Source organism: Quercus robur, chromosome 9, assembly GCF_932294415.1.
Source record: "Quercus robur chromosome 9, dhQueRobu3.1, whole genome shotgun sequence".
NCBI classification, from domain to species: domain Eukaryota; kingdom Viridiplantae; phylum Streptophyta; class Magnoliopsida; order Fagales; family Fagaceae; genus Quercus; species Quercus robur.
In genome coordinates, this window is record NC_065542.1 from 47,822,455 (window position 1) to 47,828,337 (window position 5,883).

Genomic DNA, 5,883 nt, shown 5'->3' on the forward strand with positions numbered 1-5,883 from the left:
CATGGATGTGGTAGTTTCTGTCCCTCCAATGTTTCAAGGTGGTAAGTACCTTTTCTCTGCCACGACAAAACTCGGTAAGGACCTTCCCAATTGGGGCCGAGTTTCCCTTGGGTAGGGTCCCTAGCGGCGCCCATGACCTTTCTAAGAACAAGGTCTCCGACTTGGAAGTCTCTGTGTCGGACCCGAGAGTTGTAGCATTTGGCCATGCGATCCTGGTACCTAGCGAGCCTCTGTTCTGCTGCTGCCCTGATCTCGTCCACTAGGTCAAGCTGCAGTCGTATAGCCTCATCGTTTCTGCCCTCATCGTGGTTGTGTACCCTGTAGCTTGCGAGTCCAACTTCGGCCGGGATGACTGCTTCGCTTCCGTACGTCAGGCGAAACGGTGTCTCTCCTGTGGGTGTTCTTGCCGTCGTCCTGTATGCCCATAGCACACTTGACAATTCTTCGGGCCATATACCCTTTGCCCCCTCGAGCCGAGTCTTGATGATCTTGAGCAAGGATCGGTTTGTGACTTCGACCTGTCCATTAGCTTGAGGGTGGGCGGGGGAGGAGTAGTGGTTTTTTATTCCCAACTGTGAACAAAAATCCCGGAAATGGTCGTTGTCGAACTGTCTCCCGTTATCCGAGACAAAGACTCTAGGAATGCCAAACCTGCATACGATGCATCTCCAGACGAAGCTCCGAACGTTTTTCTCCGTAATCGTGGCTAAAGCTTCAGCTTCCACCCATTTCGTGAAATAGTCGATGCCTACAACCAGGAATTTCAACTGCCGTATAGCTGTAGGGAATGGTCCCATAATGTCTAATCCCCATTGTGCGAATGGCCATGGGGCTGTCATTGGGGTCAGCTCTTCGGGCGGTTGTCTGATGATATTGCTGAACCGTTGGCATTTGTCGCAGGTCCTGACATAGGCTTCGGCGTCCTTCTGCATGGTGGGCCAATAATACCCTGCTCGTACAAGCTTGTGTACCAATGATCTGGACCCTGAGTGGTTTCCGCAGATTCCTTCATGTACTTCTCTCATGATGTAGTCTGCTTCTTCCGCGCCCAAGCACCTCAGATACGGTCGGGAGAAACCTCTCTTGTATAGGACGTCTTTTATCAGGACGAACCTTGCCGCCTGGACTTTAAGTTTCCTTGCGGCGTCCTTCTCGTCTGGTAAGACCCCGTCTTTTAAGTACGAAACTAACGGTGCTGCCCAGCTGCTGTCGGAACATATTTCCTGCATGTTGCTGAGATCTATTAGCGGGGAAAGCTGTACGAAAGAGAGTACATTACCAGGGATGACCATTTGTTCAGCTGAAGCGGCCTTCGCGAGACGGTCGGCTCTCTGGTTCTCTTCTCTGGGAATCTGGACGACTTTGGCTTCTAGGTCTCCCACCCTTGTCTTTACTTCGTCAAGGTACCTTTTCATCTTTTCGCCCTTGCAATCGTAATCTCCGTTTATTTGGTTAGTGATGACCTGTGAGTCGCAGTAGATGACTACCCCGGCGGCTCCTGCTGCTTTGGCAAGGTCAAGTCCTGCTATCAGAGCCTCATACTCTGATTCATTGTTGGTGGCAGGGAAGTCGAAACGGACCATACATTCGATGGTGTCTCCCTCGGGCGATAGCAGCACGATGCCGGCCCCTGCGGCTTGTCTGTTGGACGATCCGTCCGTATATATGCTCCATTGAGGGGACTCTGCTGCCCCCTCATCTTCCCCATGGGTGAACTCAGCTATAAAGTCGGCGACGATCTGTCCCTTGATGGCGGTCCGCGGGCGATATTGAATGTCAAATTCGCTTAGTTCTATGGCCCAGAGTGCTAATCGTCCCGCCGTCTCAGGGCTGCTCATCGCCCGTCGTAAGGGCTTGTCCGTTAGGACGTTTATAGTATGAGCTTGGAAGTATGGCTTGAGCTTACGGGCCGCCGTAATCAATGCGAAGGCAAGTTTCTCCATGGGCGGGTATCTCTCTTCTGCACCGTGAAGCGCTCGGCTTGCGTAGTACACGGGTTTCTGCACCTTCTCTTCCTCTCTGACCAAGGCCGCGCTAACGGCTGCGGGGGAGACGGCTAGATAGAGGAAAAGTTCCTCTCCTGGCTGCGACGGGCTTAGCAGTGGTGGGGAGGAGAGGTAAGCCTTCAATCTTTCGAACGCTTGTTGGCACTCGTCAGTCCACTCGAAGGATTTCTTCAATGTTCGGAAGAAGGGCAAGCACTTGTCCGTCGCCCTTGACACGAACCTATTCAGTGCCGCTATCTTTCCATTGAGGCTTTGCACCTCCTTCACATTTCTTGGTGGTGCCATATCCATAATGGCCCGGATCTTGTCCGGGTTTGCCTCGATCCCTCTTTGAGACACCATGAATCCCAAGAATTTTCCTGCCGTCACTCCAAAGGCACATTTCCCCGGATTGAGTTTCATGTTGTAAGAGCGAAGGGTGTCGAATGTTTCTTTGAGATCTCCTAGATGATCTTCCTCCCTTCGGCTTTTGACTAGCATGTCGTCTACGTAGACCTGGACATTCCTCCCAATTTGTTGCGCGAACATTTTGTTCATGAGCCTTTGGTATGTTGCGCCCGCGTTCTTCAGGCCGAAGGGCATGACCTTGTAGCAGAATAGGCCTTGGCTGGTCACGAACGACGTTTTCTCCTGGTCGGCCTCGTGCATCCGGATTTGGTTGTATCCTGAGAAAGCGTCCATGAAGCTCAGCAACTGATGTCGGGCCGTAGAGTCTACTAGGACATCGACCCTGGGAAGGGGGTAGCTGTCCTTGGGGCAGGCCTTGTTAAGGTCGGTGAAGTCCACACACATTCGCCATTTTCCGCTCGCTTTCTTCACCATCACTACATTTGCTAACCAGTCGGGATAGTACACTTCCCTGATGAAGTTTGCATCCCGTAGCTTTCTGACTTCTTCTGCTATGGCTCGGTCCCGCTCCGGGGCAAACACCCTCTTCTTTTGTCTGATGGGTAAAAAGGCGGGCGACACATTCAGCTTATGCACCATGATTGAAGGATCTATTCCTGGCATATCTTCATGACCCCATGCGAATACGTCTTGATTTTGCCTAAGGAATGTTATGAGCTCTTGACGGGTCGTGGTGTTAGCGAGTGTTCCAATTCTGGTCGTTCGGCCAGGATCGGAACTGTCAAGGGGTATTTCTTCTAGCTTCTCAACCGGCTCCGTTACCGTCCGGTGCTCTTCTATACTTAAAGTCTGAACCTGATCCTCCATCTCCACCATGGCTATGTAACATTCGCGCGCGGCCATCTGATTCCCGCGCAACTCCCCTACCCCGTAGTCAGTTGGGAACTTAATCATCAGGTGGTAGGTGGAGGTTATCGCCTTCCATGAGTTGAGCGTGGGTCGCCCGAGGATAGCGTTGTAGGCTGAGGAGCAATCAACAACCAAGAATGTCACGTCCCTGGCTATCTGTTGGGGGTAATCACCCACAACTACGGATAAGGTGACTGCGCCCAGTGGGAATACTCGGCTCCCGCCGAAGCCGACAAGCGGGGCATTTGTTGGGATCAGCCGCCCCCTGTCGATCCTCATCTGCTGGAACGCGGTGTAGTATAAGATATCTGCTGAACTGCCGTTGTCGACGAGCACCCGGTGCATATTGTAATCTCCTACACGCAAGCTGACGACGAGTGCGTCGTCATGTGGATGGTGAAGGCGTCGTGCGTCTTCTTCTGAGAATCCGATCACGGGACCTTCTCTTCTTGCTATCTTCGGCACGGCTCCCGTCAGTTGAACATTCTGTATCAGCCGGAGATAGGTCTTACGGGCCTTCTTGGATGACCCGGCAGCGGTTATCCCTCCTACGATCATCCTTATATCCCCAATTGGGGGCCTTGGTCGCTCATTGTCCCGTCGGGGGTGCTGGTCTTGTGCGGGGGGATCCGCCCTCTCCTTGCTAACGAATCTCTGCAGCTTTCCTTGTCTAATAAGGGCTTCAATCTGCTGCTTGAGGTCATAGCAATCTGCTGTGTCGTGGCCGTGGTCGCGGTGGAATCGGCAGTACTTATCTCGTGAACGTTTGTTGGGGTCACTCTTCAGCTTCCCTGGGAATGTCAGCGGTTCCTCGTCCTTGATCTGCATAAGGACTTGATCTATCGGGGCTGTCAGCGGAGTGAAGCTTGTGAACCTTCCCCCCGGGGGCTTAGGGCGTCTTTCGTCCCTTCGGTCCGCGGTTCTTGACTTCTTTCGGCTTTGGTCCTGCCGACCGTCTTCCTGCCGTTCTCTTTTTCCAGGCCTCTCTTCCCGAGCTAAGAGTGCATCTTCAGCGTTCATATACTTTGTGGCACGATAAAGTACTTCTGACATGGTTTTTGGGTCGTTTTTGTATATGGAAAACAAAAACTTGCCCTTCTTCAAACCATTTGTAAATGCCGCGACAAGTATTTTGTCGTCCGCTTCGTCGATTGAGAGCGCCTCTTTATTGAAACGGGAGATGTAGGCTCTTAGAGTTTCGTCTTCTCGCTGCTTCATACTCATCAAGCAAGCCGTAGACTTCTTGTACCGATGGCCTCCAATAAAGTGTGCGGTAAACTGAGCGCTGAGTTCCTTGAAGGTGCTGATGGAGTTTGGGGTCAGTCGACTGAACCAAATTCTTGCCGCGCCCTTTAGCGTTGTAGGGAAGGCCCTACACATGATGGCGTCCGCTACTCCTTGAAGGTGCATTAGGGTTTTGAAGGTCTCCAGGTGGTCCAGTGGGTCCTTGACCCCGTCATAACTGTCTATCTGCGGCATGCGGAACTTACTTGGCAACGGGTAGGAGTTGACGGTAGTGGTGAACGGTGAGTCCGTTCGGTTGACGAGGTCGTCAAGGTCGCTTGATACCCGTCCCTTGAGAGCATTCATCATAACCTCCATTTGTTCCTTCATGGCTTGCATCTCTGCGAGAACGAGGGGCGGAGTGGTTTCCGCGAGGGAGGGGATGCTCGTGTTCTGTCGTTCAGGTTTGCTCGGGGCGTTGCTGGCCTGGGGTCCTTCCTGGTTTCTCCTGTCAGCGCTGGTTCCTTCTTGCTCTGCTCCTTGGTTGTTGGGAGCTGCATTCTTCTGTCTCAGTTGCTCTTCTAGGTCGTGATTTTGCTTTGTGAGGCGCTCCACGGCGGCGGCGAGCGTCCTCACCTGTCTTTCAAGCGCGGTTGTAGGAGCTTCTTCTTCTTGAATGTCGTTGTTGGTCGCCATTGAGCGAGTGAGTACCATGTAACTCTCTTGTCTTGAAAGCGAGAACGTGCTAAAGCGTTCCCCACAGACGGCGCCAACTGATGGTACCGAAAACAATACCACCAATGAGTCACACGTTCCTCGTACGATTACTAATGGCACCTGCACAATGAAAAAGAATAACCTAGCGGGGAGTACCGGTGTGGTACCAGCCAAGTACCCTCCGAAGGTCAAATTAGAATTATTCTCACTGCTCTAGAGTGCTAGAGAGGGTAAATTACGCGTACCTCGGTTTGTGAGGGTGCTTGGGTTTTTATAGTAGAGAGGGCTGACCCTCTTTTCCTTGGAGTAGAAGTCTTTTCCTTGTAGGAGTCTCCTTGGGCGTATTTTACGGGATTCTTTCCATATAGGAGTCTTTAGGTTCCATGAAACGTGGGGAGCAAGTTATTTACTTATACGTGCAAGATGGAAACTTCATAGACTGACACCGTCAGTTTATGTTATCCCGTCAGTATATGCTCACTCCGTAAGCTTCAGGAAGTTCGGCCCTGTGGAGTTCTTCTGCCTTAAATCACCGTCAGCCTAGAAGGTATGCTGACGGCAAGACCATCTCGTCATCCTTGTTAAGTCGGCATCTTCACTTACCAGGTCTGCACCGTCGCCTTTGTCAGGTACGTGCCGTCACCCTTGTCAGGCACGTGCCGTCACCCTTGCCAGTGTT

At 52.2% G+C, this 5,883-nt stretch overlaps 1 protein-coding gene across 6 annotated transcripts in view; it reads left to right on the forward strand.

Moving 5' to 3' along the window:
- LOC126698785 (probable disease resistance protein At4g27220) overlaps window positions 1-5,883 on the forward strand; it is a 171,541-nt gene that overhangs the window by 31,185 nt on the left and 134,473 nt on the right. The gene's annotated exons all lie outside the window — the stretch shown is intronic.